This window comes from Puma concolor, chromosome B3, assembly GCF_028749965.1.
Source record: "Puma concolor isolate L17-30 chromosome B3, mPumCon1.1.hap2, whole genome shotgun sequence".
NCBI lineage: Eukaryota > Metazoa > Chordata > Mammalia > Carnivora > Felidae > Puma > Puma concolor.
In genome coordinates, this window is record NC_141672.1 from 32,545,768 (window position 1) to 32,570,707 (window position 24,940).

General features: G+C 41.1%; 1 protein-coding gene across 2 annotated transcripts in view; it reads left to right on the plus strand.

The window, feature by feature from the left end:
* COX16 (cytochrome c oxidase assembly factor COX16) overlaps positions 1-22,478 on the plus strand; it is a 37,346-nt gene extending 14,868 nt beyond the window's left edge. The window contains exons 4-6 of one of the 2 annotated variants that reach the window (XR_015252221.1): positions 1,582-5,244; positions 7,872-8,053; positions 20,355-22,478. The gene's annotated coding sequence lies outside the window, so the exon portion shown is untranslated. The remainder of the gene's footprint in view (positions 1-1,581; positions 5,245-7,871; positions 8,054-20,354) is intronic. The other variant, XR_015252220.1, reaches the window with a different exon arrangement.
* The last annotated feature ends 2,462 nt before the right edge of the window (positions 22,479-24,940 follow it).

Consider the following 24,940-nt stretch of genomic DNA (forward strand, 5'->3'; position numbering starts at 1 on the left):
AACAAATTCCTAGAAAGACACAAACTACCAAAACTGATTCAAGAAGGAATATAAATCTGAATAGACCTATAACAAGGTACTGAATTGGTTTTTAAAAAAAATACCCACAAAGAAAAACCCAGACCCGGATGGCTTTGTTGTGAATTCTACCAAATATTCAAAAGAAGAACAAATGCCAATTCTTTACAAACGTTTCCAAAAAAGTAGAAGAGAATGGAACATTTCCTAACTCATTTTATGAAACTAGTGTCCTGATAAAAATACCAGGCAAAGACATAACAAGAAAGTTAACTGACCAATACCTCCTGTGAATGTAGATGTAAAAACTCTCAACAAAATATGAGCATGCGAATCCAATAACACAGTTATACATCATGATCAAGTGAGGTTTATCTCAGGAATGCAAGATTGACAACATTAAAAAATTAGTACGTAATACCACATCACTAGAATTAAGAGTAAAAACCACATAATCCTATCAAGATGCAGAAAACCACTTGACAGAAAATAAGCTCTTTTCTGCCACAGGGAACTAGTGAGGAACCATAGTGAGGAACGTTACATTCTATAATTTAAATATACATGTATAGTCTTGGGAAAAATATTTACTTGGTGGCCCTGTTTCCTCATGTGGAAAATGGGAATAACAGTAGCAACATCATAGAGTTCATGTGTTAGTTATGTAAAGCTTAGAACAATGGCATAGAGAAAGTACTTGACAGATGTTAGCTATTAAATAGGTAACAATTATTAGTAATAACGAAGTTCTTCACAAAATGTCACATCTAAAACAGTATTTTAATAACATTGCACAGACATCTATCAGTAACAGTCCTGTGTGGAAAGATCTGCATGATCTGTGTCCCTTCTGCACACGGCAAAGTTCAGTGGGAAAATACACAAACTGATAGACTTGAACTGGAATCTTGTCAGTTTGTCAGATTACAAACATGACAAACAGATTACAAATCTTACACAGATTACATAACCCACTTCAGTCTCCGTTAACTTGCCTGTGAATTGGGAGTTTTGTAGTTGTCTCAGCCAGTTAACCTAGTGAAGTATGCGAGGCACTCAGTAGAGAAACAGGCAGAGAAGATAGGTGATAAGGGAGTGGTTGGTACTATCATTGGCCAGTAGATGAAAAATGGTTTGCTTACAGATGATAGACATTCTGTCTGAAGTCATGGCTTCAAATAATTCATTAAAAACTTTTTTTTTTTAAACTGGTTTTCTGCCTTTTGACCCTTAAACAATGTTTAAACCTTCTAGATGCCTCAGCAAATGATAGAGGGAAAGTGGACGACTGATTTCTGCAGTGGGATTTTTTAGACTGTTAGAGTGGAGACTAGATTCGAGGACGACAGGGTTGAGAGGCATGAGACGTCTGTGATGCTCCCATCCAGCATCCCGGTGTGAGAAAGCCTAACGCCAGCAGAGGGCGTGCTAAGACCACACAAGACTGAATTTGGCAGTCTGACTCAGTGAAGCCCAGCCCCGGCGGCGGCATAGGGCTGCTCTCTCTACGGAGGTCCCATAATCCTGAATCCTGACTGTTCTCCCTCTGCATTCTCCCTTTAGATCCCGTGGGTCCAGGAGATTACAGGCTGGGCGAATCGCCTCGGCCGCCTCAGCTACTTGTGTCCTCTGTGTGCAGAGTTGGCTCCCCAAGGACCTGCTGATGCCTTCAGCGCATCAGAACCACATAAACCCTGCACTCTACAACCAGGAGTCCTAACAAAGCACAGACGAGAAAATCTTCCACATCTGGTGTTCTGAGGAGCTGCCAACCAGCTGGGCTCTACTCCCTTTCTACAGCTATTCCCTCTGCCTTCATGCTTTGTGCTCCGCTTTCTCCTATTTTTTTCTCACCTCCCTTTTCTTGCCAACATAAACCTTGACACCAGAAACCAGGGCTCCTGAGCATCAGATGCCTGCAGGCAGTAATAATCAAAGCTTCCTGCTGGGCCGTTGCACCTGCTGCTTCACAAACATCCTGCTCCCCAGGATGTACACATGTACACATACCCAGACGCACATGGTGGGCACCTGAGTGGGGAGGGACCATCTGGGACAGTGGCCCTGGCAGGTAGCTCTGAGGTCTGCCCTCAGCAGCATGAGTCACCAGTCCATGTCATCGCCGGGGTCCTGTGCCATAAAGGGATGATGTTCTTGCACATCACCTTTTCCTTGATCTAGAGAATTTCTTCTGGGCAAATCAAGTTTTCCTCAGGCATTGAGGAACAAGAGAAAAAACTCCCAAATCCTACACTGGACACCGTGTGTGAGAAAACCCCACTTTCAGAAATCCCAGCTCTTCACCAACAAAGGCCCAGCAGGGAGGTTCTTCAGGCTTGTTTGGTGATTTTTGTGGGAAGGGCCTGGGCGAGCAGACTAAGTATATTGGGAAGCACACAGGGAAAACATCTTGAAAAAGTGGTGTAAAGGTGTCCACTCCTAAGCAGTTCCTTGGACTTTACAATATTGTGAAGGCCCCAAGGGCAGCCTTCTGTCCCCTGCTTCTTTCCTTTCCCATTAAGGAAATCAAGAAGCACCACAGTTGTCTTGTTCCCTCTTTCCCCCTTTTCCTTTGCTAATTGCTTTTACCATGATCTTTCTTTTAAGTTCTGGTATGTAAAGATCAGAGAAGCCCATAGATAGCCAAGTGCCAATCCATGCACTCAGGCCACAGTTGGCCCCCGAAAATAACATCTACTCTTTGCTAGAAAAAAATCTAGACGCTTCATCAGTTTATGCCAGCTAAAAGCCTCCGTTTTTCCTACAATTGATGTAGGGCCTGCATTTATTAAGGTGTCAGAATAAGAGAATGTGAAATTTTCTCAAAAGATCACCCATCTTTGAATAAGATCCTTATTTTACAGAAGAGGAATATGAAGCCAGAGGAAAAGAGACAAGTTGCCCAAGGTCACCCAGGTGATTTAGTAGATGATTCTGGGCTGAACTTTAGTTATCCTGACTACCAATTGAACAAACCCTCCTGTTCACTCGCAGTTCAAAGGGTCGGGTAGGGACCATTATTTTTTTCTAAAGGTCATAAAGCCTGCATATCTCCATTTGTGACTATGTGTGAGGACACAAGCTCCTGAGAGCAGGGACACTGTTTTTGACATTTGTAACAGTGCTAGGTGAACACATGCTAAAAAATGTTTATTCAATGAAGAATGTTAAAACAGGCTCCACTTGGTATAGTTCAGGCTCCTCTAGTGGGCAGCACAGAGCCAGAAGCTTTAAAACAGCTCAGTTCTTTGGCTCACTCCAGCTGCTTCTTCTTCCAAACCAAGGGAGAAAGTGTTTTTGAACGAACGAAGTGTGCCACAGAACTCCTTCACAGCACCAACTTGATAAAGGGACCGGCAGAGAAGACTTTTATTAAAATCACTTACATCATCATTCGTTCATTGAACACTTATGAAGCACTTGCCATACACTAGAGACTTGTATAGATGTTGGAGATTCAAACAGTAGTACTCTCCTCTTTTCATGTTGCTTATATCCTTACATGCGTTGATCCTTGAACAATATGGATTTGAACTGTGTGGGTCCACTTCTATGCTGATTTTTTACAGTACAGTACTGTAAATATTTTCTCATGACTTTCTTAACATTTTCTTTATTGTAAGAATGCAGTATATAATACACATATAAAATATGCGTTAATTGACTTTATGTTATTGGTAAGGCTTCCAGTCAACAGTAGGCTATTGATAGTTCAGTTTTTTTGTGGGGGAGGGGTGGCAAAAGTTACATGCAGATTTTCAACTACATGGGGTCAGCACCCCTAAGCCCCCGTGTTGTTCAAAGGTCAGCTGTATAGTGAAGGCACTCTTTATACATTAAAAATAATAGACTGTGATGAGTACTTTGTGATATATATGAGTCCCAGGTGCTGAGGAGGGATTAATTCAACACTGCCTGTGGCGTCTAGAGGCTTCCTGAACCTGGTTTCCCTGGAGGTGCACTTTGTAGTTGTGGAAGTTCACAGAATACTCAGGGAATGCTGTCTCCTCCAGACGGAGTATGGAGTAAATAGGAGATACAGGCAGGAAGGCAGCCTTTGACCTCAAAGTTGTAGTACAAAAGGCTTGATTGATATTCCTTGCTAAGAAAATCAGAATGAACACTGCAGGCAAGGGCAGAAGAATCCCACCATCTTTTGTATCTTAAATAACGTTCAGCATTGTCAAAGATGGACTTGAAAATCACAATGAAGTTTCTTTCCTCTCCCCCACCCCATATTTGACCCTGTAGTCCTGTGAACATGAGTGTTACTGGAGCAGCCCTAAAAGCAGGAGTTCAGGACTTTCTCCTCTGGTGACCACTTAAGGGCTACTTTAATAGGTGGGAAGATAAAGGGTTAAACCAGGGACATTTCAGTGGCAAAACAGAAGCAAGGACAGATGGGAAGATTTCAGGGATAGCGTGGGAAATGTTATTCCGTGCCACTTGCGCTCTATTATGTCATCTCAAACGGTACTTGATAGGTGAGGCTTTCTCTGACACCCTGGCAAATGGGACACGTGGGGGCTGCTTCCTAAGCTACCGAAAGCACATGTTCGTGTGCCTGTTGGACTGCCAGCCTTGGTATCTTCTCATCTCTGTTCCGCTGGCCTTCCGATGACCCACAGAAAGGTGTGCTGGAGGGTTACTGAGGGAGAAAACAGACACTCATAGGTGACTGGATTACAGCCATCTGGCAGTAAAAGCACTACCACCGAAAGCTCAATGATAGCAAGATACTACACGGATTACCATTCGATCTAACCTTTCATAGCACTTAAAAATTTTTACTTTTTAAATGAAGCCGGCAAGCTCTCCATCCCACAAGTATCCACGGAGGCTATGTGCAAGGGAGTGTTCTAAGAATTAGCCTGGGGTATGTTAAGTATCCTTTCCAGATCAGTTTGAACGCGACAGCGAACCCAATTCCGGTCTCTAAATCCCAATTGCGGGCCAAGGCGCCGGAACCAAAGCGTTGCCGCTTCATTTCCGGGCGGAGGCGCCAGTTTGTGGCGAGGGATCGATTGCTTTCGCCTGGCGGGGGTCGGTCCGGAGAAGACGGCGAGCTCGGCGGCTGCGGGCCGGCCTGGCGGTGTACGGCGTCCTCGTCGCGGAGGAGCCCGAGCTGCTGAGATCCGGGAGGCGCGCTGCGCCCGCGTCGGACGGCTCGGTCGTGTTTGCACACGCGCTGGTGCGAGGCCCCTTGTTGGTGATGGAGGTGGTGAGGTGAGAGCAGAGAGACGTGAGGAAGAGGTGGGCGGGCGGATGCAGGGAACAGGTGTCGCAGCGGGCGGAAGAGCCGGACCCTGGCGCTCGAGGGATGGTCCGGGGAGTCGGAGTTTTAAGGCAGCCCGCGTCGAGGGTGACCCTTGTCGGAGGTAACAAAATTAACGTACGTCAGAGCCAGATTTTAACCCCGGTGTGGGTACTTGCCAAGCCTGCGGACTGCGGTCACGGGGGACTCGATGCGGTTGCTTAATAATTGTGCGATTTTCGGCCTCTCCCTGCGTCAGTCTCCTGGTTTGTGAAATGGACTTGATTCGTATTTCACGTAGCTGACCAAAGGATGTATGAAGCATTCAGCCCAACGTCTGCCAAATGGTAGGGGTTCCCAAAGCGATGGCTGTGTTGTTCTTTGTGTCAGTACTGCTCACATGATACTCTTTTGTGTTCTGTGTTCCCTTCTACACCGAGTGCCCTGAGAATGAGGACTTTGTTCCATTGCTCCAGGGAGTGCAAGTTGACATTGGTATAACGATGGAACGATTAGGCCTTGGAACCAGTTAGACCTCAGTTGGAATCCACACCACTCCTTTGATTTGCTGCGTGACCTTGTGCGGGTTGTTTTTCGTGGCCTCCTTGTCCATAAACACAATAATTTGGATAAAGCTGTGGGCGGCGAGGTAGGCCTTCCAATCGGAGTTAAGTCCAATTACACTAATTAGGCCGTGGACAAAGGCCATTTAATTGTAAACACAACATGGTGTGCGTTTGGGAAGGATTATAAAATTATAAAATCTTTGGTCGTGTGTCAAATATACTAATTAACCTGTTGGCATAGTTGGAGTCAGGCAGACAGAAAATATTAGATTGAGTGCTCATAAGCGTAGCAAAATTACTGGAATGAACTCAAGTCATGCATCCACTTTTCCTTGTAGCAATATTATGTAAAGAGCAGCATGTTATTACATAAAGCCCATAATTACTATAACATCTTCAAGGTAGATTATATCCTCTGATAAATGTTGCTAATCTTTATGGAACAACATTCAGAAGAGGGTTTTAAAGTACCAGGGACACACTAATAATTTTCTCCTTTCCTTCTCAGATAATGCTCTTGAAAACATACGGATTTTGGTGCTTCAGCTTCTTCTCTGTTCCTCAGTTTCCCTTGCTGAGATCATCAGTGACCTGCTACTTTCCAAATCTAGTATTTTCTCATCTGTAGCCAACCTGTTAGCTGCATTAGTTCTATCTGCAACCTTAATTCCTTTTTGCTGTGTAGGAAAATATATGCACAATTTCCAGTGATTAGAATGTGGATATCTTTGGGAGTGGTGGGGGATCATCCTTCTTACCACAAGAATATTTTTATTGTTTTGGGGAAGTCCTATCTAAGTGTGACAGGAAAAAAGGTAGAAATATCTCACAAATAAGGATCAACATTATCATCATAATCTTCCATTAAAAAAATAAGACATCTTAAATATGTTTGAAAAGCAAATGATAAGCTTTTACATATACATTATCATATACATCATCTCCCTAAAATAGTTAAGGAGCACCTGGGTGGCTCAGTCGGTTGAGCGTCTGACTTCGGCTCAGGTCATGAACTAGCAGTTAATGGGTTTGAGTCCCATGTTGGGCTCTGTGCTGACAGCTCAGAGCCTGGAGCCTACTTCCGATTCTGTGTCTCCCCCTCTCTCTCTCTCTGCCCCTCCCCTGCTCGCGCTCTCTCTCTCTCTCAAAAATAAATAAACATTTAAAAAAACCTTTTTAAATTGTTAAATAATGAGATAAAACTTATCCACAAGGTACCACTGGACACTTAAATTCTCTTCAAACTTAATGAAATATGAGTCAGTGAGAATTTAAATAGTATTTTCTATGTGTTGGATTGTCAAAGATTAAAACATTTGATAATGTATAATTAGTGAAATGATTAGTGAAGATGTCTACAAATATGCGCATTCACTGTTGGTTTTAATTTGAGATGAATTTGATACATTTATCAAAATTTAAAATGGGTATGCCTTTTGACCTCACATTTCCGCCTCTGCAAAGTTAATATTTATCAGATGTTCTTTACAGTATTATTTGTAATTTTGAAGAAACGAAAAGAGGTAGTTTATTTATCTAAAAGAAAGCTTTGGCCTTTGTTTATTTATATCTATGTGTTAGGATGATATCACTTTAAAAATATATGGGGAGAGGACTTCTAGTTCTGACCAAGACGGAGCGTGAGTGCCCCCTGGTACTCCCTCTGAACAACTAAAATCCCTGGACATAATATAGCAGACAATTATAGAAGGACTTTAAACGGGAAAAGAAGATACCAGACTGCCTAGGAACCTCATAAAACTCAGTTAAGCAATGAGATGAAGTCGTCTCCTGGCTTTGGGATAACGGATATTTCCCTCATTTCTTATTGCTGACAGATCTTTTGGCAAATAGCGAAGTGTATTAAAAAAAAAAAGTCCTTGGGGTGCCTGGGTCGTTCAGTCGGTTGAGTGTCTTACTCTTGATTTTGGCTCAGGCCATGATCTCAGGGTCAAGCCCCATGTTGGGCCTCCCTAAGCATGGAGCCTACGACTCCATGAGATTCATATTCTCTCTCTCTCTTTGTCTCTCAGCAACAACAACAAAAAGGAGTTCTTTATGGTGAAGTCAGACCATCCTAGGCCTCTTGAGAGTTACTCCTTCCTTTTTGGAATGAATGCCCTGTGGGCAGGATGGCTGAAAACCAGAGGATAGTCCCTGCAGAGTCCTGTGCTTCTGAAGAAACACTCTTATTATGAAAGCTGTATCGAAGCAGGTGAGAAATATAATAATTTTTATTAACAAGTCTAATCTACTTGAAAGGCACTGACATAGAGGTTGTTGGGACCCTTGGCTCACATAGCAGTTTCTGAAGAAATCCTTTTGTTATTATTTATTTTTATTTTTTGAAGAAATCCTTTTGAAAAGCAGTGGAATTTAAATTGCTCAGACCATGGTAAGGGGTACGGGGACTTTGGAAAAGAAGAATATGTGAAACAGATCATGGTCTTCTCAAGCAGGGCATTACAGGGCAAGGAAGAGGAGGGCTGGGGTGGTCACAGTGGAATCTATCTTTCTGGGTCCTTTTATTCATTTGTATCATCTGCTCAGTCTTTGGAAATGGTATAATTCACTTTGGCATCAGTAAACCTCTACTTTCCAGTTCTACAGGATTTCTAGCTCAGTGTTTGAAAAGAGATCGAATTCCTTGTCAATTCCTTGACAAAGCCAGGTTTCTCCAAAACGTCATGCCCTTGTCTTGCCCTCCCTTCCTCAGCTTTCCGCACTCTCTATTTCCATCCATTTCCCTGCGGGTCTTCCTGTTTGGCAGCAGCAACACTGTAATACCAGTGCCCAGAATCCAGTGTTGGTGAATGAGATCTGTGATACAGTCTGCAGTGCCTGGGCCTGTCAGCAGCAACGCCCATATCTGCCCTGGACCATCTGTGGAGCCAGGTTTGTTCTGGCCTCAGAGTGACTGTGGTTGGCTCTCTGACCTTCCCAGATTGTGCGAGCAGCTTAGATCACGAAGAATCTGTTTCACACTTGAAAGCAGTAACCTAGACTGATATAAACGTTTATAAAGCATCTGCTAGCTGACAGGATCTGGTGCTGCAGAAATGACCAAGGAGTTTACAGTGGAGTGGGGGAAAACCGACAACTAAAGAAATAACTACAGGGCTTCCAATAGTGATAGACCAGGTAATTCAGATCAAACTCTGAGAAAACCAGAAAATCTAGGTCGATTTTACAATAGAAAATCTACTTGAGGCATACAAGATATAATAAGATAAAGGATTATCAGGCTGTGAATGGAGAGAAGAAAGGAATCCAGAGAGCTGAGTATGGAATTTGGTGTTGTTTTTCCCCTGGGAGTATTTCTGCCATAGGCTGAATGTTCGTATCTCCCCCCCAAATTCACGTTGAAACCTAATCCTCACGTGATCATGGTCTTTGGAGGTGGGGCCTTTGGGAGGTGGTTAGGTCATGAGGGTGGAGCCCTCATGAATGGGATCAGTGCCCTTATAAAAGCCCCACAGGGGCGCCTGGGTGGCTCAGTCGGTTAAGCGTCCGACTTTGGCTCAGGCCATGATCTCACAGTTGGTGGGTTCGAGCCCTGGGTTGGGTTCTGTATGAACAGTTCAGAGCCTGGAGCCTGCTTCAGATTCTGTGTGTGTGTCTCTCTCTTTCTGTCTCTCTCTGCCCCTCTCCCACTCATACTCTGACTCTCTCTCTCTCATAAATAATAAATATACGTTAAAAAAATTAAATAAAAAATTTAAAAAACATTATTTCAGGGTGCCTGGGTGGCTCAGTCAGCTAAGCATCTGACTCTATGCTGACAGCACAGAGCCTGCTTGGGATTCTCTGTCTCCCTCTTTCTCTGCCCCTCGCTCACGCTTTCTCTTTCAAAAATAAATAAACTTAACACACACACACACACACACACACACACACACACACACACACACACACACACACATTGTCTCAGTCCCTGAATTTGGATCAAGGTATTTTGGATTACTGTTGCCTCTAGCCACTGGCGGGAAAAGAAAAAGTGAAATTCTTTCTGGAGAATGTTAACACTGTTAGGTCACAGATTAATTCTAATTTTGGAAATGTAATGGTAGATAAAATTTGAAAAGAAATAACTAGGCACACAAAGAGACAAGGTAACATGTAACATAAACAAGAACCAGCAGAAACAACAAGTATTAGGTTCACGAGGACTGTAGCTGTTGGAGTTACTAGCCAGAGACTTAGAAAACTGTGTGAATGGGTTTAAGATGATAAAAGTCAAGATTTTTAATTTTGGCAGAGAACTGGAACTATCAAAGACATAGTAGATTTGAAAAAGAGCCAAAAGATACCGTAATATGAAAAAATAATAACAAATACTTAAAACTTAGTGGGTAAAATAATGAGAAACCAAGCACAACTGAGCAGAGAATTACCGAACTGAAAGAAAGTTCTGAAAAAAATATCCTGAATAAAACATGGAGACCCAAAATGATGAAAAATAGTGGTGAGAAGGTAAAATACAAAGAGGATGCCACGAGAATGTCTAATCTACGTATAACTGTTAAAGGCGAGTGGAAGGAGTGGAAGAATGAGTCTCGCAGACAACAGAGAGTGAACAAAGCGATAGAGTTTATCGAGGGAAAGTATAAAGCTCTCGAGAGTGAGAGAGGTCCTGACTGGGTAGCCGTCAAGGATTTTTGTCCCTGACCTTATCAGAGAGTTTGTGAGGCTCCACTCATGGCGCCTAGCCCAGGCGGGTCTGGAATATGCCGCTTCTTCAGCCTCCCACTTGCACCTGCAGTCTGCCTCCCTGAGGCTCCCTTATCTCTCCTCGCCTAATGTTAACCCTTTCCCTATTCATAACCGAAGTTCTGGAAAGCAAGTCCAAAATGAATGGGGCAGAAGCTACGTTTGAAAAAACTAACGGTTAAGAATTTGCCAAATCTCATGAAAGACATCAAGCGGCAAATTCAAGAATTGTTACAAACTACATACAGAATAGTAATAGCAGTAATAGTCATAAGTGCATATCACAAACAATTTGCTGAAAACCAATGATAAGGAAAATAACTATAAAAACAGTGAGGGAATATCTTTAGGTTGTCTAGCTACCAATAGTACTAAAAACGGAGGGGAAAATTTTTCTTCTGATGCCAGATTATAAGAAAACCTACAACAAATGTCAGGCTTAATGGCGAAATGTTTTAGTCATTCCCTTTGAGATTAGATCAAGGATTCCCACACTATCCCTACCACTTATATTCAACAATGTACTGGAAGTCCTAGCCAATCCAGTAAAGCAAGAAAATGAAAATAATTGTTAAAAGATCGGAAAGAAAATTTTAAATGTCATTATTTGAATGTGATTGTGTGAAAAATCCAAAAAGCTCCACAAATGAGTTTTTAGAATTAATGAGTTTAACAGGTTTGCATTTCAAGATCAAAAGACAAAAATCAATTGTATTTCTTTTTTTTTTTTTTTAATTTTTTTTTCAACCTTTTTTTATTTTTGGGACAGAGAGAGACAGAGCATGAACGGGGGAGGGGCAGAGAGAGAGGGAGACACAGAATCGGAAACAGGCTCCAGGCTCTGAGCCATCAGCCCCAGAGCCCGACGCGGGGCTCGAACTCCCGGACCGCGACATAGTGACCTGGCTGAAGTCGGACGCTTAACCGACTGCGCCACCCAGGTGCCCCCAATTGTATTTCTATATACCAGGGTAAAAAAAAGAAAGTTAGTTTTAGAAACAATACCATATATATTAGCATAAAAATACCCAGTATTTTGCATCAAATAAAAGGCATTCAAGAACTAAAATAGAAAATATTATTGAGGCTAAAAAGTGACCTAAAATAAATGTATGATGTACCTACCATTTCATGGATTATAGGATTCGAAATCATACAGATATCTCAATCCAGCATGATCTATAAATTCAATGTACACTGGTGACATTCCCAGCAACTATTTTGTGAAATTTGAGAAGATAATTCTGAAGTTTATGATGGAAATTCAAAGGGCTGAGATTTGCCCAAGACGGTAATTAAGGTATATGTGCAAGGATAGACAAATAGCCAAGGTCAAAAAATAATGCAGATTACGGGGAGAAGACCCATACATATCAATACCTGATTTATGAAAACAATTAAAAACATAGAGCACAAGGTAAAGGAAGAACTTCTAGGTATATAGTGCTAGGACAAAGAAATGTGCACGTGGCAAAAAAAAAAAAAAAAAATGATTCCTATCCTATTACCACATAAAATCAGTATTTCATTAGCTATACATCTCCATGTAAGGGATTATTAAAATTTTAGGTAATATTAGATAATATATTAGTTAAGAGCAGAAAAATAATGTTTTAAGTGTATTTATTTTTGAGAGAGAGTGAGCACGTATGTGAGGTGGGGAGAGGCAGAGAGAGAGAGAGAATCCCAAGCAAGCTTTGCACTGTCAGTACAGAGCCCTACATGGGGCTTGAACCCACAAACCGTGAGATCGAGACCTGAGCTGAAATCAAGAGTCCGGTGCTTAACTGGCTGAAACACCTAGGTGCCCCCAGAAAAATAATTATTAACTAGGATATAAAACAGTTTACTATAAAGGAAAATATTGATAAATTGGGTAATACCAAAATGAAGAACTTAGGTTCATCAAAAGATAACTTTAAGAAAGAAAAAAGACAAGCTTTAAACTGGGAGAAGATATTTGCTACACATAAAGTCAATAAAGGGCTTGTGTCCATAATATAAAATGGACTTATGAATTATGAATCAAAAGTAGAAGGACAAAGCTTTCACAAAGGAGGATATCCAAGTTGCCAATACAAATGTGAAAAGGGCTCAGCCTCGTTAATCAGAGAAAGAAATGCAAATTAAAACCACAATGAGGTACCACTACACATGTAGCAGAATCGCTAAAATATTTTTTTCAAAGAGGAAAATGGTAGGAATTGGCAAGGATGTGGAATAACTAAAAATCTCACACACTGCTGATGGGGTATAAATTGGCACAATTTGGAAACAGAAACATGTGCCTGTGCATCAAGATACGTGAATGAGATTGTTCATCGCCGCATACTTCATAGCAGTAAAAAACTAGCATCAGCCAAAAACTCTATTATCAGTAGAATGAAAAACACATGAGGAAGGGTGAGGATGCTAACTGAGGCATATGGAGCTGGAGTAGAACATGAAACTAACCAGATAGGATGACAGATTAGAAGTGGCATTGACAAAGAGCGTGAAACTTCAGTGAGTGAGGTTCCAAGATTTCTGAGTTGTGCTGGTCACCAGTATGGGGGAAATAGAAGACAGAACAGGTTGATCTCATTTTGTTGGTTTAACAAACATTACTGAGCACCATTTATATCCTAGGCAGTCCGCTAGGATCTGGAAATAAACTGTGAGTAAGAGTGCACAGTCAGCTGAGTCTCCATTTGAGCTTTACAATGGCCTTTTGAATCCAGACAGTCATTTACATCTGACAGATGGGGCTTTTGTGGCTCTGAAATGTCCTCCTAGTTGATGGTGAATCTGAGACTCAACTCAAGCCTTTTTGCCTCAGCGCTTTTTCTTCAGCCAAATGAGGAGAGGATGTGGATGGGAACAGTGTGTGAGGCCTCTGAGGAGCACATTTCCCCAGCCCAGAGGTGCTTGTAACAGCCAGATACTCAAAGCTCATGAACAAGCTTATGTTCACTGGAGGCAAGCCAGGGCAGGGTGACCAGCCAGCTCTCCTGTTTCTCAGGCTTCTGTAGCAACCATCAACTTCTCTTATTGCTCCTCCTGGCTTGGTTCATTTCATCCAAGTGTTTTCCATCAATTATTTGGATGGCTATTGAGTCGTGGGCACTGAGCAAGTTATCAGAAACACACACACACACACACACACACACACACACACACACACACACACACACACACATTGTATGCCTTCAAGGAACTCTCAAATTCTAATCTGTGGATAAAGGCAGATCTATAGGCCAGTGAGTGAAATGGAGGGTTTGGGGGCTTTGAGAGTCATAGGGGCATGACATAGGCAGCATGGAGGAAGTGATCAGTTCTGGGAATTTAACCTTGAAAAGGGGTAGTGTTACTTTCAGGACAACTGAGCAGATACTCAGGAAAGATAACGGGTCTAACTGAGCCACAGAGCCACCACAGTCTGTTGTGTTAGAGGAAACTTTCTGAGGTCTTGGTATTTGCATGTTTGTGTTAGTAATCAGCTGATTATGTTGAAATATAAGGCAAGATCAATATTCTTAAGAAGGTGGAAGTATGAAGAGGATAGAAGACAAATGAGTATATGCTTCAAAGGAGGCTTGGTAAAAAAATCAGAGTAAAACCAAAACCCATACAGGTTTTATCCCGAAATGGCATCATACATAGAACGCAAGGGAAGAAAATTTTTTAAGAAGACAGTATCCACCTGTGCCAGATGCTTGGGACTTTATGTGAGAAGAGAATAGAGAACTGATTATTGAGTTTGGCCATGTGAAGGTTGTCAGGGTTTACGAAAGTCATTTCCGAGGAGGAATAGAGATAAGGGTGAGTTAGGGTGGATTGAAGAGAGAATGGGAAGTAAGGAAGTGAAAACAGCTAATGTGGAAAACTTCTGAGAAGTATTTTGCAGTTAAGGGAGGTAGAGAATGGAGTGGTAATTAGAGAGAGAAGGCTAAGTTGGTTAAGGTCATGAACCTTTTTCACATTGGCAGTGGAAACCCTTGAAGATTTCAGAATCAGAAAATTCACTAAACATGTAGGGCAAAAGGGGCAGTAATAACTTGGAGAAGGTGAAGTTGAGAGACCAGTGAGCAGATGGTCTAGGAATAAGGGGATAAGGATATGAACCTGGGTGGTGGCCACCAGGATAGAAATTAACAAACAGGAATGAAAGCTGTCTTAGAAAAATGGTGATCTTTGGTGAAAGATTTTCAGCAAAATACCCAAGTCACTTGCTTGGAGACAAAAGCGTGGACATGAAAGGAATCTAAAAGGAAACTAACACCCAAGAAAGGAGTTAAGGCATATGTCTTACGTGGAAAGAAATGATATTAAATGTACGCACATATATTTATACATTTATGCACCGGGAGCATCCAGTGTACTGGAGGACACCGTGGTTAAGGGTCCTGGGTAGAGATCGTCTGAGAAGTTTGTTCGGTTTGCTTCTTGGTCTTCAACAGCCCCATCTGGTAAATGGTAGGACCTTAGGCTTTCCTCAGTCATGCCCCTCAGGTGTTCCCAAAAGGACAGGGCCATGGTACACATTGTCAGAACTGGCCCTCTGTTCTGGGGGACATCAGTGTAGACTGCTGGGCTCATGGGGCCTTTGCTCTGCACTTCTGTCCGGTGGTCATCTTGAGTCTGTCTCCTCTCACCTTCCTCTGCACATCTGTGGTCCTCAGTCGGCCAACTCTCCCAACATTCCTGTTGCAGGGGAGCTGGCTTGTTATGCTCCAACTCTGGTTAGGATTTGGATACCTGCTCTCCATATTGCTGCCACCCAGAGCCAGTTTTGTCTCTTAGCTGCTGCTACGACCTTGGGCAAATTACTTAACTTCTCTGTGCTTTTGATGTCTCACTTAGGAAATGGTAAAAATATCACTGCTTACCTTATAGGTTTGCCTTGAGCATTATTAAATAAGTTACTATAGAACTCTTAAATATATTAGTGTGTGTAGAGAGCTTAGGATACCACTTGGCCCATAAGTATTTTTACAATATTGTAATTGTGCTCACCTGATACTGTAGATGAAACCAGATGTTTGGCCCTTCTTTCTTTCTGCCCAACAGAACCCTACTCAAAAGTTTTATGGGTGTGTGTAGGTGTGTAGAACGCTGTACTAAAGATGGGGGAAATGGAGGGATTTGCATTTCATTTGTGCCCACAGCTTACAATTTCAGGGTATACAGTTCTGTTCCTGAAAGCTTCTCAAACATTTCCTGTTTAAATTTACTCTCGTCTTGTTCTCTGCCCATCCCACATTTTTCATCGTTATAAATGCAGAGAAATTTAGCTATCTGTTCCTTCACCTTTAGCTCCACTGACCTGTGTTCTCAGGGTCTTATCATTCACTCCCAACCTATTTAATTTTTTTTTTTTTTCAACGTTTATTTATTTTTGGGACAGAGAGAGACAGAGCATGAATGGGGGAGGGGCAGAGAGAGAGGGAGACACAGAATCAGAAGCAGGCTCCAGGCTCTGAGCCATCAGCCCAGAGCCTGACGCGGGGCTCGAACTCACGGACCGCAAGATCGTGACCTGGCTGAAGTCGGACGCTTAACCGACTGTGCCACCCAGGCGCCCCCCAACCTGTTATTTAAGAATTTTCTTAAGCATGTATATTTCCTTCTGCGAGCATTCATCATGCAGTAGATACAATTTGTAATGGTTCTCGTGTATTCCTTAGTATTGAAGTACTTTGAAAGCAATCTGATGAATTATTTTATCATTTGAGCCATCAATCTGGCCGTAGGTTTTCTGTAAGTCTGCATTTTCACACCTTAGGGTACAAAAGTAATACAAGAAACTGTGAGCCCCTAAAGAGCATAGATTACATCTTTTTCATCTTTATGTCTGCAGCTGTACCCAATAGGTGTCTCAAAAATTGACGTACTTATAATTCATTGTCTATATCTTCTCAGTAGGAAGGAAATACTTTACTTGGGGAGAAGGCTTCAGGCTTGGTACTCGTTTGCAATTAGTAGGTTAAGAGTTGCAGAATTTCTTCACTACCATGGTGGTAAAGCAAATGATTCCTTTTGGGCTCAGCTCGGGTACCAGAGAGGCCCAGCTGATACTTATAATACTGCATAATCTCAAGAACTTTTAAACATCATGAGCAATTCTCATTCTTTTCACTCCACAAGATTGATATTTAAGTTTATGTTATTATAATAATTCCTCTTGCTACTGAGTTTTTTCTGTGGAATAGTAAAGAATTTAAGTTTTCTTTTTAAATTTTTTTTTTTAATGTTTATTCATTATTGAGAGATAGAGAGAAACTGAGCATGAACAGGGGAGGGGCAGAGAGAGGGGAAGACACAGAATCTGAAGCAGGCTCCGGGCTCTGAGCTGTCAGCACGGAGCCCGACGCGGGGCTCGAACTCACCAACCGTGAGATCATGACCTGAGCCGAAGTCGGCCGCCCAACCGACTGAGCCACCCAGGCGCCCCAAGAATTTAAGTTTTCTACAAAGTTTGTTTGACCATAGTTATTCCTCTAGTGGGATATTCCTGGGAGAAGAATGGGACAAGTGGTATCTAGAAGGGAGAGGTAATATTCCTTCCAACACAGATCTGTTACTTCCAAAATGGCAAATATCCCTTTTGTTTCATTTGGTTACAGTTTTGTTTAAAATATTTTTGTTATAAAGAGTGTAACTCCATTTTTTAATGTTTAACTGACATGTTTTAAACCTCCCCTCTCCTCCTTCACCACCTGTCCCACACATGGACAAACTGATAAGAAAGCCAAAGTGATCTTTCCTTTGTGCCTGTGGAACGTCACAGCAGGCATGGGAACCCTTGTTCTAGTCCCCTTTCCTAGTCACCATAAAAGCCTTATGCCAATCTTTTCCTGCTCTCACAAGCCATTTTTGGGCCTGCTTGGGAACCACCCTGTTCTCCCCAGAAAGCCTTATTATATGATTAATAAATCTTTTCATACCTTCTTGGTGTCTGTGTCCACGTTTCAATCAGATTTGAATTGGGGTCCATCCTGACCCTATAATGTGTATGCAACAATTTTATTAAATATTGAATTTAATGCATGTGAAGGAATGTTAATATGTTTAAAGTATGGAAGCAACAATTTAAAAAAGTTCTAGACCTACCACCCAACCAAGAAACAGAACATCACCACTGTATTTGAAGTGCTTTACCTGATTTCATGACTTACCCTGCATAAACCAGTCCCCTACCTCCACTCATCAAGGCATTTGAGATATTTGATTATTTATCACTCCCCTTATTTTTATATTTTAACCACAGATGTAAGTTTTCCTAAAATATATATTCTTTTATGTGTTTATTAACTCAATACAGATGAAATCATGTTGTATAAACTATTTGGGTACTTTTTCCAGTTAATGTTTAGAAGTTTTGATTCATAGAGCTGCATGCATTAATTTTCTCTAGTGTATGTCTATAGTGTGAATATATTACAAGTGACTTGTGGATTCTCTTCTTAGTGGACATTTGGATTTTCCCCCTTATCTTTTTCTTATGTATAAAATGCTGTGAACATTCTTCTACGTAAACTCTGGTGAAAATGTGCAAATCTTTTCAGCAGGTGTACCTAGGAGTGGAATTTCTGCATTATACAATATCCAGTTTTAGCTGTGGCTGATGATGACAAATTGATTTCCAATTTCATATCTATTTGGTTTTTTTAAAAATATATTTTCAAGTAATCTCTATACCCAATGTTGAGCTCGAACTCACAGCCTCAAGATTAAGAGTTGAATGCTATACAGGGGCGCCTGGGTGGCTCAGCCAGTTAAGCATCCCACTTCAGCTCAGGTCATGATCTCACGGTTCGTGGGTTCAAGCCCCGCGTCAGGCTATGTGCTGATAATTCAGAGCCTGGAGCCTGCTTCGGATTCTGTGTCTCCCTCTCTCTCTGCCCCTCCCCTGCTTGCTCTCTGTCTCTGTCTCTCTCTCAAAAATAAATAAACATTAAAAAAAATTGCATGCTATACAGACTGCGCCAGCCAGGCTCCATATCTAACTATTTGGATGAACAGTTTTTTCAGCACCATTTATCAAAAGGCTCTTAACCCACTGATCCATTTTTATCACTTCTGACATAAATCAAGCTTGCATATATATGTGGTCTGTTTCTAAGTTCTCTGTTCCCATTTGTCAGTCTGTTTTTGTCTGTTTCTGTACAGGTACCATTTGGGCTCATGAATATAGCTTAGTTATAAGTCTTGATATTTAATACAAGATTCCTACTTTATTCTTTTTCTTCATGAATGTCCTAACTATTCTTGGCCCTTTGTTTTTTCATAGAAATTTTAGAAACAGTTTATTGAGCCACCAACCAAGAAAACAAAATAAACAAAAACCAAAACTAGATTGAATTGAATCTATAAGTCAATTTGAAAACTGACTTGTTTGCAATATATATATATATATATATATATATATATATATATATATATATATATATACACACACACACACATACACATAAACATAGCACATCTTCCTACCGGGTGAAGCCTTTTTCAATGTCCTTCAAGAAGGTAGTACAGTTTTCCTCTGGAAGGGCACACACCTTTTTGGTTAGATTTATTCCTAGCTACCTCATTTTTATATACGATTGTAGATGTAGTCTTCTCTCTAAATTAGGCTTTATCTTTTAAAAGCTGGGTTTTGATGGCATATATAAAAAAACTTGAGTTGTATGTTTTGGTTTTGATTCCAAATACAGTCACCTCTCATTCCAGTTATTTATCTGTAAATTATTTTGATTTTTCCCAGCATCTCTGAATAACACTCCTGATTCTTCCTTTCCAGTTCTTGTAATTTTTAACTCTTTTTCTTGCCTTTAACTGGCTAGAACCTCCAGCGCAATGTTATATAGAAACGTCTTGTTCCTGATTGTAAAAAGGAAGGTGTCACCATTAAGGAAGTATGTAGGCTGTTTGTAGATGCCCTGCCTTGACTGATGATGGTGATCCTGGGAGTGCTCCTTAGTTGCCTAAAAATGAAATAGTTGGGACTTGGGGATACTGCCTCTTCAGCTCAGCAGCAGGGGACAAACCTAAGCCTAACTTCACATAGGACTGGAGGCTTTCCTTCCTCAAGGTGCCTGAATCCAGTTTCCTTAAGATCATCAGTAGAAATGAAAACATATAACCTTGATACAAAGACTTGAACGTGAATATCCATAGCAGCATTTCTCACAGTAGCTGAAAAGCGGAAGGAATCTAAATATCCCTCAACTGGTAAATGGATAAACAAAATATGGTAGAGTCATACGATGGAATATAATTTGGCAATAAAAAGGAATGACGTACTGATGCATACTACAACGTGGATGAGCTACAAAATCATACTCAGTGAAAAAAGCCAGTCACAAAAGAACACATATTGTATGAATCCATTTATGTTAAATATCCAAAAAAGGCAAATCTAAAGAGAGAGAAAATAAATTGGTGGCTCTCTAGTGCTGGGAATGATAATGGAGAATGGGTATAAATGGACCATGAGGGTTTTTTTAGGGTAATGAAAATGTTCTAAAATGAGGTTGTGATGATGGTTTTGCAACTGGAAATATAATAAAATTAATTATACGTTGAAAATGAGTGACTTTTATGGCATGTGAATTACATCTCAGTGAGGCTGCTTAAAAAAACAAACAATAAAGCAGCTGACAGTAATCTGACTGACTGGCACCTAAACCTAGACCACTTGGTGTCTAGGTCCTGACCGATTATTCCCTGCATACGAGGCTGCTCTGATGCTTGCCTGGAAAGAGGATAGTAAAGGGGCAGGAGATCATTGCAAACAGATCACTGAACAGCTGCCATCTACCCAGATTGCAGTGCAGATATCAGTCTGCCCTGGTCTTGGGCCACCACAGTGCCGATGTGATGGATTCATGAATGGAGTAGCCATGGTGGGCAGATGAAGGCTCCGCCTGGACAGAGGAGCATGGCGTCCCTCATCAAAGCTGACCTTGCTACTGCTCCCACCCTCCCTGTCAGCCACGGAGACGGATGCCGGACCCTTTTAGTGTGCGAATCTTTGAGGAGTCACTTAGTGATTACGTGAGACCCTTTCCACCCTGGAGAGGGCAGCAATTCATTTTGACTAAGATTGACACGTTTTCTAAGTGTGCGTTTACCTTTCCTGCCTGTTACCAACTTGGTCAGCGCCTCTATTCAAGGACTCACAGAGTATCTGATTTACTGACATGGGATCTCCCACATACTGGCACTTCACATCAAAGGGCTGGATTTATGAAAAAAATGCGGTTCTGCAGTGGGTACATGTCTCTGTGATTCACTGATCCCACTACGTCCCACATCATTGCTAAGCTGCTAGCCTGAAAGAGCAATGGAATGGCCTCAAAGAGACACAGCCGAAGCAACCGTTTGAAGGTGATGTCTTACAAAGGTATTCCTTCAGGATACAGTATACGTATATGTTAAAGCAGAGGTTGGCGAACTGGTTCAGAGGCCAAATCGGGCTTGCTACTGTTTTACAAACATGATGTCATTGGGACACAAGCACACTCATCATTTATATATCGTCTGTGGCTTCTGTTAGGCTACGTCGGCAGAGTTCAGTAGTCAGGTCAGAGACTGTATGGTCCACAAAGTCTAAAATATGTACCGACTGGCACTTTAAAGAAAAGGTTTGCCATTTTCCCCTTAAATCAGTGATAGCTGTATGGTTCTGTGTTACTGCTGGGAACCAAGGACTGGGAAGGATCGTTCTGTTCCAGCAACCCACTTGGGAAACTTTTGCTTCCACTTTCTGAAACTTTAGGGCTCTTCAGTTGAAGAACTAGAGGTCCTGGTTTCTAGAAAGGGAACACTTCCAATAAGGGAAACATTAATAGTTCCACTAAACTTAAGGTGTTGGCTGCCACTGGTCATTTTATGCTCATTGTGCCAGTAGACCAGCAAGAGGAGAAAAGAGTTACCATACTTGAAGGGGTAATTGAATTTGATATTCATGGCAAGGCAAGGTTACTGCTACATACTGGTAGCAGGGAAGATTTATATGTAGCACTCATGTGAGCCACTCTTGGTAATCCAGACCTTGTAAATTGGCAAGCAGAGCTTAACTGTGGCCAGACAACAGCATGGTAACCAAAGTCTCAGACCCCTCAGGTAACAGTACCACCCAGGAAGCCACCTAGACCAGCAGAAATGCAAGCACAGGGTGAGGGGAATGTAGACTGGCTAGTAAAGAAAGGAATCATCCTTGTCAGTTCTGACCTCAGGACTGACGGCAGCTGTGGAGGCTATAGTTTATCCCACTAACTTCTCTTTTAAGTTTTCATAGAAATTGTAATCAACCAGAATCCTGGAGAAGTCGCCAAAGAATGGAGTGAACCTAATGTGTAAAGCAAGTGGACCTGAGTGGTTCAAAGGGTGGAGCACAGCAGACAATGTTGGTGCTGTGTCCAGACGTCCTGAGTTTGCTTTCGTTGGCTTGGTGTACGCATTCTCCTCCAGCTGCTTCACGCGACGCTACTAATGCACTTGCAACATTTTCAAGAGGCTTGCCTTTGGTAGATTGGAACAACATCACCAGGAGGTGTCTGGAAGTTATGCATTACTTATCCCTGTTACAGCCTGCAAACAGTGACTGCCTAATGCCTGTTATGGAGATACAGAAACCTCACTCCCCTGCTAAGGTGGGAAAGACTGTGGTGTGCTGTGTGCATCAGAGCTCCTGGAGATGTGGGGCTGAGGCTAGACCCAGCTGAAACCACAGTCTTGCTTTGCTTCTTCCGTTCGCTTCTGCTGCTGCCCCTCCTTCCTTACAGGTTTTCCCTTTTTCTTCTCTTACACAGTTATAAGTTTGGACCTTAAAAGATACTGTTGATATGCTGATTGGTCTAAAACAGGCATCCAGGGGCATGTGTTTGGCCCCAAATTTCCTATGTAATTATGTAATTTCTCTCTTAATAAAAAACTTGATTATATCTTTTGTGCCTTGTAAAGTTTGTTCTGTATTTTTCCCATAATGTCTAAGGTTGGAATGCTTATTAGTTCGTTACTTTTGAGCCTTTTGTGTTTACTTAGGAACATACAATTATCCATTTTTCCCAAACTAAGACTTTAGCAGCATCTCGCAAATATTGACTACTCGCAAATATTGAATATGACATTCTTCATTATTTGGTTCTGAGAATTTTCTGATTTCTATTACCACATTTTTTGTCTCACAAATAAATGTTAACATTTCTAAACACGTGCGAATAGTTTTACTCATCTGTTATTGGTTTGTGACTTAATTTTATTGTTGTTAAGTAAGTGTTCTGTGTGATACTAATTTTTGAAAATTTACTGACATTTGTATGCATGATCATAAATATTTTGTGCTTGGAAAGAATATATTCTACAGCTGTTGAGTGCAGTATTCTCTCTCTCTCTCTCTCTCTCTCTCTCTCTCTCTCTCTCTGCTTTCCATTTAACTTGTTAATTGTGTTGCTCAGATTCTTTATATCCGTATTTTTTGTTCTATTTAATTTATTATAAGAAATTAGTTAAAATCCTCCTCTATGATAGTGAAATTGTCTATATATTTTGAGACTATGTTATTAAGCCATAAAGTTTAGAATTGTTATATTTTTCTGATGAGACCTTTATCATTATGTGGTGATCATCTTTATCTCTAGAAATGCTTTTTGCTTTAAAGTCTATTTTGTATGGCATTAGTATAGCTACCCCAAGTTTCTTTAATATTTTCCTAGTCTCTTTTTCCCATGCTTTGACTTTCACACTTTTTCTGTCCTTGTGTTTTGTGGATTATTTTTAATCCAGTGTGATAATCACTGACTTCAAATTGGATAGTCTAGACAATTTCCATTTATTGGGATCAGTTTTATATTTGGTATAGTAGATTATTATCAAAATTGTCCCTGACCCTTCCTAACAGCCCCTCCTTACAATCCCTGTCTCTTCTAAGCCTGTCCCTACTAAAGTATTATAACCCCATTGACATCTAAGTCTATTAAGATGCTTGGCCTTAATGATTTCTTTTGTGTTTTTGTTTTGTTTTTGTTTTTTACTAATTAGAAGTGAGTAGAAATAAATGTACTACTTCTCAGTAGAAGCTTGTATATACAGAGTCATTGTTGTTCTAACGAGTTGTTTTCTGCCACCATGCCTGTGGCAGACTGAAGCCATTCCTTCAGTCTAGGTTCCAGATTGAATAGCTAAGGCCAACCAAAGACTGGAATGCAGTGTGTGTGAAAAACAAACAGATTCCGTAAGTCACTGAGATTTGGAGATTATTAATGCAGAAACCTTCCAAGATACGATTAATGCAGTTGACCCTTGAACAACACGGGTTGGGGGTGCTGACCCCCACGTGGTCAAAAATCCACATGTAACTTTGACTCCTCCAGAATTTAACTACTAATAGTCTACTGTTGATTGGAAGCCTTACCGATAACATCAACAGTCAATTAATACATATTTTGTGTGTTATATATATTACATACTATAGTCTTACAATAAAGTAAGCTGAAGAAAAAAATGTTACTAAAATCATAAGGAAGGGAAAATACATTTACAGTACTGTACTGTAAGAAATATAAGTGGATACATGCAGTTCAGGCCCATGTTTAAAGTTCAACTGTACATCTAAATTGATTTCTACCATATTATTTGCTGCCCTCTGTTGCTCTCTCTCTGTTTTCCTTTTTTTATTCTAATGTACTTTCTTCTTGATTGATTGTTATTGACAGTTTCTAATGGTCTATTGCGAAGTAAGAGAAGGGCAATGTAGCAAGCTTTTCCTAAGATTTTATTTCTTCAGTGTAGAGGACTGTTCTTTATTCTGAGACTTCTTGATTTATTTTTAATTTTCCATTCCTGTTCTCCCCTAACAGTTTGGAGTTATATTCTATATTCTTTTATTTCTCTTTACATTTTAACTTGTATACCAGTATCCACTAGGATAGACTGTATTATGCACTGGGAATAAACTGTCCCAAATTCTTAGTGGCTTACAACTGTAAAGGTTTCCATGCCCCCTCTGCACCGTAGGCTGATGGAAGATTGACCATTTGGGAGCATCAGTTGTAGGAGGAAGATCAGAGAGTGGACAGTTTGTAGCGGTGCTTAAATACGTCTCCTTGGATCACTTCTCATATTTCATTGGACACAAGTCACGGGACCACACCCAAATTAGTGGGAGCAGGGAAATGCACTCCTCTCGTGTGAGTAGACGGAAAGGAAAACTTGAAATACTGGTGAAGAGATGTAATGTCTACCACAGTTTGCCCTTTTGCTCACCAAATGTAGGTTAAGCTTACTCCCATGTCAAAGGAGAGCCACCCCAAATTCCCATCTAGGAGAAAGTTTAGCTCAGGATCAGGTTTCCTCTGTATTGTAGGGTAGGATGGATACATAGCAATCTCTACAACAGATCTTGATA